Source organism: Fukomys damarensis, unplaced genomic scaffold (genome assembly GCF_012274545.1).
Source record: "Fukomys damarensis isolate Sample0158 unplaced genomic scaffold, DMR_v1.0_HiC HiC_scaffold_23, whole genome shotgun sequence".
NCBI lineage: Eukaryota > Metazoa > Chordata > Mammalia > Rodentia > Bathyergidae > Fukomys > Fukomys damarensis.
Window position 1 is genome coordinate 56,548,767 of NW_022900935.1, and position 8,352 is coordinate 56,557,118.

The window sequence follows — 8,352 nt, forward strand, 5'->3', positions numbered from 1 at the left end:
GTTCAAAAAAGAGAAATAGAGACACTGTGAAATTGAGAGAGGGAAAATAAAAGAGAGAGGAAGAAGGAGGAAAGGAAAGGAAGGAGAGGAAGAAAAGAGAAGATGAGGGAAGGGGAGAGGAGAGCAGTGGAGGAAAGGAGAGAAGGGAAGGGAAGGGAAGAATTTTTCTGCCAAGCGTGGAAAAAAAACCTTGACACTTGTTTTGGGGTTTTTTTTTGTTTTTGTTTTTGTTTTTTGTTTTTTTGTACCAGGGCTGGAACTCTGGACTTTGCTCTTGTGAGGCAGGTGGCTGAACCACTGAGCTAAATTCCAGGCCCACTTGTGGGTTTGTTTGTTTGTTTGTTTGTTTGTTTTTATCACGTTCATTATATAACTGAAGCCTGCACCTCAATGGCAGAGAAATTTGCAAAGTTACCACACCCTACATGAAGAGCTGCTGGGCATCATCAATGAATGAAAAATGCAAGAGGCTAACAGTGGTCTGGAAATCACTTTTGGTTTCAACTGTTATTTCTCTAGCAATGCGTAGACTAGTAGGGAGATCGGGGCCCCTCAGATTAGCTCAGGCTGTGTCTGCCCTGCAGCCTAGCCAGTGCACACAAACCATCATTGGCCCTACCACCGCCTGCCCTCTCCTGCAGGTCTCTTCTTCCGGGCTCTCCTTTCCTCTTCTCTTCCTCCTCTCCTCCTCCCTGTCTTCTCTCTGCTCTACTTTCTTTGATGAACCCACGCAGAGCACAAACAGAGCCAGGCATACTGGCTATAGCTTAATGTCGAGGACCACTAGGAAGTTGTTGCCTCCTCTCACCACCCCAGGACAGTAAACACAATACGCATACAATAAAAATTTTTAAATTTCATGAGAGGGAAAGTGGACAAAGCATTGCAGGGGGAAGAGCCTGGGTTGGTGCATCCAGCAGCTGGGGGCTGCACTGAAGCTGGAGGAAGCTGGAGGATCACTCTGCAGCTCCAGCTTCTACAAAGAAAAAACACTGGAGGACAGGGAAAGCTAGGGGCTGCTAGGATGTGCTGGGGCAGAACCTGTGTCAATTTTTAGAAACAGCTGGGGTCACTGAGGGGCTGCCCCAACGGGCGCAGTGGTGGGACTTATGGTACTCCAGCGTATTCACTGATCCTCAAGTTTGAACAAGGAAATCTCCTCTGAGAAAAGAGTATGAAGATCCCTGTCTTGACATGCATCGCTCAGATCTCCTAAGAAAGGGCTAGCAACACATTCGATACCCCCAAGATTCCCCAAAATAGTTCAGCAGGATGTGGCACCTTCATGCTCTGCCTGGCCCAGGAGAGACTCATGCACATGATTTCATTCAAAGAAAGGCAGTCACCACGATAGGCTCTGAGATAAAGTCGTTTACCAAATGACACTTCTTCCCTTCTGGGAACCAATTTTCTAGTGAAAGGGTAGGGAGTCCGAAGATTAAAAAACAAAGGAAGAGTGTTTTTTAAAAGTGAGATGTCAGGTAGTGAGTCCAGTGGAAGAAAAGAGGACAGGGAAGGGCGTGTGCTGTGCCGGCCAAGGTGACACTGAGCCAAGTCCTGAGGGCCAGCGCGAGGGGCACAAATCCACAAAGATTTAGGGCCATCACAGAGCTTCCTGGGAGTCTCGGGTTCTGTCCTCCCCTGAGGCACGAGGCGCAGATGAAAATAAGAAGGGAGGGGAAGAAATAGAAACCGCATCACCCACTGTCCTTATTGCCATCTGGTGGACCCTGGAAACCAGCAGTGTATTTGGTTACTGTGTTTACACAGCCGGCAGGACACACACTGTTCACTCCTGGCTCCCCAGGGCTGTCAGAATGGTCCCTGCTTCCCCAGATTCCTGAGCAGCCCCCCACCCCGCATCCGGAAGCAGGAGCTCCACCCCTCCCTGGGGTTCAAAAATCCCCTTGGGTTGTCCAAAACTAGGGTTGTCCAGGACTTTCTCAATCTAACCGAAGTCCTGGGCTTGACTGCTCACTTGGGGAGGAGGCCTGGGGAAATCATTGCCTGAAAGAAGGAAGATCACACAGCTGACCTGTGTGCTGGGCTAAGGACAGCAAAGGAATGAATCATGTAAAATGATAACCATAGCACCTGACCCACACCAAAAACTTGCTGCATGTTGGTTATTACTCAAAGTAACAACTGCTGCAACTCTGTCCCAGGTGTGGGAAGTGGAGACCCATTTACCAAACATTTAATTTGCTCTTTTATTTTTGACCAATTTCTACAGTGAAAAAGCTGAGGATTAGAAACCGTTAATACCTCTCAGGGATCAGCACAGTTGGCACAGTTTATAAGTCAGGGCTAGAATTTGAACCCAGGTTCATCCAGGTCTAGAATTTGGGTTCTTATCCTCCGAGCTCCAGCCTCTATGTATACTTCAGGGATAAAAGCAACCAAACACATGTCAGTCTGATGAGCAAGTCAGCCCTTCCCTTTCACACTTAACAGGGCAGGAAGAAGACAGTATGTACAATAAACAGTGATGAACAAAGTTGATTCATGTACCTGAGCCTCAAGGACTTCAAGCATTATTTTTCAAGGGGCTGTGTTCTTCTAGGATATTGGGAAGAAGAAACAGAAGTGTATAGAGTTGGGACCAGGACGGGAGCCAGAGCAGCTAGTGCTCCTGCATTCGTAATCCCTGAACCTCATTAAATGATCTGCATAGCATCCCCAGCCAAGTAGTAACAGCACAGCTGGGACCAGTGGCATGGACAACTGTTATAAGAGAGGCTCTAATGACCTCCAGCCTCTGCCTGAAAATGATGAAGCAAGAGGCCAGGGAGGTGAGAGGCCTCTGAAGGCCGGAAGTGATAGGAAGTCACAGGGGAATCCCAGCTCCCCAACATCACCTGCCTTCCAGGATTCATTTTAGAAGGAGAATGTTCCAGATCACCTTTCTCTCTTTCCACCATCATCACCTGAAAACCCCAGACTCAGAGACACATCCTCTGGAAAACCAAATAGACTTTCAGGCCTGGCTGGGCCAACCTGCCCAGCACAAGGAGGCAAACACAAACGTGTCCTCGCCCAAGGGCTGGCCAAGGCAGGGATGGGCCGGCCAGGCCAAGTCAAACAGGGACAAGGCTCCTAATGCATTATTGACAAACTGGGTGTGTTCATGGAGCCAGCTAAGGCTAGAATGGAAAAGTGGGTGCTCCGAGCCATAGAAAGAGTGCAGGGGTAAAAGAATCCCCAAATCACTCCTTCAGCCTTGTTATGTACCCCTGGAAGAAGCCCAGGTGCTTCACCTCCCTCCCTTCCCTGCCATGGCCCCCGAGTCAGGCCTTCCTGCAGGCTGGCTGTTTAACAAGGCAGGCTGAGAATGTTCAGTCTCTAACTCATGTGTTCTAATCCTGTTAAATATGCACCAGCTTCAAGACTTGCTTCCCCATCCCCAGCCACCCCGCCTCCCACCTCGCCTTACATAGCGCAACTTGCTCCATTCCAGCTTGAAAAGCCATTGCTCAGTTGTTGGCAGAGATCCCACTAGCGTTTCTGGAAGGGTTTGGGCTGCGATTCAGCTACCTGCAGCTGTTCCCCAGTTACCACCCACGTAAAGGAATTTCTGATATTAAAACGGGTGACAAACTTCCTATCCGCTCCCCCAGCACATTAGCTTGATTGACATCCACAGTCCAAGCAGCCCAGCTCACCCTTACTGGCTGCTCTGGCTTCCCTCCACCGTACATTGCATTCTACTCACCCCTGCACCTTACACATAACCTCAGGGTTGTCTTCTGATGAAGACCATGCAAGTATCATTTGGGAGACACTTTTGAAACAATCCACTAAATCTATCAAGAAATAAATTTTGTCCCCTCTTTATCATTGGAGTAAATTCTCTTCCCACCATTGCAATAAATCCTCCTAATTGCTCCCCCAGTCTGGAATGCTGTCAAGTGGGAGGAGGGAGTGGTAAGACGAAGTGAGAAGTTTGAGTGGAAGTTGCAAATTCATATAGGTCCCTGGAGCCTTTCCGAGCTTACACTGGGGGCTGCCTGTTTCTCTTTGATAAGGTGGAGATGCCAAGTTGTTCATTTATACCAAATGGAATCATCTCCAGCACAAGACAAGAACCCACAAACCTGGCCACAGGCCTGATCTTCCCACCTTCAGCTACCTGATGTGTGTGTGTGTGTGTGTGTGTGTCTCTGTGTGTGTGTGTGTCTGTGTGTGTCGGGCTGTGGGTGGCTGTAACCAGTGCAGATGGCCCTGAAGCCAACTGCCCCACCGTCTTCTGTCAGAAGAAGGGTCCCATCTCATCCTCATCATCAGCTATACACTCCCGTTGCAAAAGGGGGTGTGATACAAACCCACAGAACTTCCAAGGTGCCTACAAAGGTAGCAGTCAAAGTACTGACCTTAAAGGCAAACAGGTTCTTGAGTACTGGCCACACTTGGGGCCTGAGTCCCAGGGCTCTCTCTCACTTGAGTTTCTCCGTTCTGTTTGGCATCTCCCTGCAGGGGTAAAATAAAATAGCCCCATCAGTCCCGTCAACCCCCAGGCCATGTCCCTTTGCTCCTGGGCAGTAGCCAGTAATGTGATCCTTCAAGACAGTGCCAACCCCCTGTGTTGGGAATTTAGCCAATCTTGGGGTTCTTTGGGGAAGAAAATTCCTTTCTCTGACCTCTGCAGGTGATCAGATTGACATCCCCGCAGCATGAAATCTGACTTGATCTTTGATCTCTGCTTGCACAGCTGCATCGGTTACTATGAACCCTAAAGAGTCCCAGGATCCTTCCCCACTCACCTGCCCTCCTTCGCTAGTGCTTGGGGCCAAGTATTCCTGAGCAGGCCAGAACATTACGTACTTCTGTTTTTCTCATGCTGCAACCACCCCAGTTCCGTCCTACATTCTCATTCCCCTCATTCCCAGGACTTAACCCCAAATTCCAAGGCCGTGGACATTTTCAAGTCCTTCTAAATGAGAGTGTGTGGTTTCAGCGGGTGTGTGTGGGTGTGGGGGGTAACTGCGTCAAGAGCCAAATATTTGCTTAAGGTCACAGCCCCAGAAGAAAGCCACAGGTGTGTCTAAGGGGCCAGGGAGGGTCCTCTCTGTCTTGGCGAGATCATTCTGTGGCAGAGCTGTGTCTAACACTGCGAGTTTAGTATAATCCATCGGGCCTGTTTGCTCTTTACTCACAGCAAAGACATCATCATAGTTGAGATTTATTGAAAGCTGACTGTATTTTGGACATTATGCTAATTATATTACCTGCATGGAAATGAAGCTTCACAAATTCTAAGAATATACTATTAGTGTCTCATTTTTCAGATGCAGAAACTGAAACTCATCCAGTGGGGAGAATTAAGTAGCTGCCTTGTGATTACAGAAGTGCTGAGCACATGCAGTGGGCTTCACTAGTGGGTCTGCCTAATCTTCAACTCCAGTTCCTAACCAAATTCATATGTTGCTCCTCCCTGGTGTTCTTTGCCTGCACTCAGGAATTATGTGATTTTGGAGAACAGCGATCTCTGGTATATGTTGTCCACAGCCTGGGAATGTCAGTTCAAGATTTACCCAGTGAGTCTCTTAATCTTAATGAGAAAATAAGACCAGAATGACATGTTTTCATATCTTACTTTGAAAATTAATATTAAATTTTTATTCAACAGCTTAAAAGGTTAATAAAAGGAGCATATATATATTTAAATATATATATTTAAATATATATATATTTAAATACTCAAATGGGTATCAGTTGGAAACTCTCAAGCTAACATTTCACTCTTGCATTCTGGTGTCCATCTTACTTTTGGGGCTGGACTTGAAAAGGAGATTTCTTTGCATTTCTCTGTGTGGTAAGTCCAATACTTCTGTCATGACCTTGAGGGCCAAGTCTACTTACTTAAATGTTTTAGATTCATTTGTTTGTTTATAGTTCTGGTTTCCATTAAGTTCCAGGCACTAAAAACCTATTCTAGTTTTTCTCTAATACCAGGGATTGAATCCAGGCCTTTCACACAAAGCTACATCTCTAGCCCCCATTTATTTTTTTATTTTAGGGTCTCACTAAGTATCTCAGGTGCTCAGCTGGGTTCAAACTCAAGCTTCCCAGAGTACTAGGATTATAGGCACGCTGCACTATATGCCACCTGCACTTGGCTTACTTAATGCATCATTCCTGAGCCTGCTCAGGCCCTCATTCCATTCTCCTTACTGTTGGTTTAATTTTCCCACGTTTTTGCTCAATTCTCTCCCTGGTCTTCCCCTTCATTTTCCGGAGGAAGGAGGATAAAGAAAAACTTGGGGTGTGTTAGGTCTCTCTGTCCACTGCAGGAACCTTGAAAGGCTGTCCTCCCACTTAGAAGGTATCTCAACGCGTTCCCTCTTTTTGTTTCTTTATGAGCTAAAGGATTGATCCAAGTTTCCTCCACTTCTGACTGATAGCCTCAATGGGTCTTTGTTTAATAAAATAGGAATGTGTGCATTCTCATTACATCTAGTGACCTTCACAATTGTGAACAGGAACTAACCATACAACATCTCGGTGGATTCAAGAAATGTCCTTAATAAGTAGGCAGCAGTGGCTTCAGAAGCATTTTCTCAAATTTTTTGGCTTAAACATTTTCAAATTTGCAGAAAAAATGAAAAAAAAAAGGTACAAATAACATCCACAGAGTTGTCCGCTAGACTTCGTATTTGTCGGTATATTTGCCACATTTCTTGTGTGTGCAGTGGGGAGATTTGGATTGTTTTATTTGCTGCTGAACTGTTCAAGGACAAATCCAAGACCGGAATAGTTTACCTCTCAGAGTGTATCACTTATCCTGGGTAACTGCATAGACGGATATCTGCCTCTAAGGAAAGATGTGAGTGACATTCATTGCACCTGCCATGTGGCCACACTAAAATTCCCCACCACTCTTAGAAATGTCTTTTAGAGCTATTTGTTTTGTTTTGTTTCTGCTTTTCCCTATAACCCAGAAATTAGGTGACAACTGTCCTGTATTTTGGACATTACCTGGATGTATTCCAACCTTAGCACTTTACATCTTACAAACATATCCCCAAAATCCATCCTGAGCACCTTCGGAGAGTCCCTCAACCTACATGGAAGCCAATCGCCTTTAACACACTGCACATGACTCTCGTTTCTATTTAGTAGTTAGTCTCTTTTAATTACATCGTGTAACCAGCTCTTACTCAAAAAACTCAAAGTTTTAAATGCTATAACTGAAATGTCTGTGACACAAAGGACGAAGCCTTATAATGGCTGGTGGTGGTGTCTACAGGGAAGCAGCATCAAAGTTGATGGCCTCACCAAGGAAGACCCTACAAGTGAAAGATGCTTTATTGTCAATTCTTTATGAGACTGTCAGGTTCTGTCTGCAAAGTCCTAAATAAGAATGTTGTAGGAATCGAGGGAGACCCAGGGTTCACGGCCCAACCCCGCACACACGCAAACAGCATGATGGTGCTTAAAGCTGATCTCTTGTCCAGGTCTGTTTCCTTATCTCTGATGCTGTGAGTTGCTATGGCCTAGAAGACAAGGCTGTCCTCTCCATGGTGGCCTTGTTTTGGGCCCTCCCAGGGATAAACACCTGGGGCTTCAAGCAGTCCTTCAGGTTAGAATTAAAATGTCCTCACCCTATGTCTAGAAGGGCACCTCTGTGACACACTGACACACTGACAGATCTGTGGCAGCTCAAGAGGGCGCAAGGAAGAAGCTTCAAAGGTTTGTCATGCCCTGTCAGTACCTTAGGAAAATACAAATGGTGCATTAGCCTTAACACCCGCTTTCAGAATACCCACTTTCCTCCCCTCCTATGAGCTGCAAACACTCCCCTTCTCTTCAGCCAGGGTCTTCATGCAGTGGTGGGCAGTATGTCAGCATCGAGTGTCTAACGCTGTGTATAAACCAGCAGTGGGCTCTGAACTCCTGATTAGTCGGTGCACACAGGTTACCTTCTCAGTAGCTCCAGTCGAAGTCCAAGGGGCATCTTAGCCGTTGGAAGTCTTAAGCACAACTCTGAACCTTCTCCAGTTATTCCTTTCTACAACCCCACTGTGCCCTGTGGTCAAGACAAAGACCAACAAGTCATTCTCCAGTCTTCTGTTTCTGCCCCACCATGCATTCAATTCATCAGATACCCAGATGAGCTCTGCCTTTAAGATCAATAAGACACACGTGTAAATACTGAATAGGTCCTCTGGTGTGAAAATCTAAAAGAGTAAATAAGATCCAAATTGTATCACTGACAATGTGAAATAGGATGAAAAGGGCTAAGGGTGTAGGGGAATTGGGAAGGGGAGGGGAAAGGAAATAAGGGACAAGAAAAAATATGAGAAAAGGAAAAAATGAAAACAAAGTCTTTGTATGTAGGGGAGGGTGGAGGGG

At 46.3% G+C, this 8,352-nt stretch overlaps 1 long non-coding RNA gene across 1 annotated transcript in view; it reads right to left on the reverse strand.

Moving 5' to 3' along the window:
* The window catches only part of LOC104873755, a 62,878-nt gene that overhangs the window by 36,627 nt on the left and 17,899 nt on the right, over nt 1–8,352 (reverse strand). Inside the window, exons 7-8 of the long non-coding RNA XR_004518565.1 lie at nt 7,920–8,026; nt 4,371–4,467 (exon numbers count right to left, since the gene is read on the reverse strand). This is a non-coding gene — a long non-coding RNA (uncharacterized LOC104873755). The remainder of the gene's footprint in view (nt 1–4,370; nt 4,468–7,919; nt 8,027–8,352) is intronic.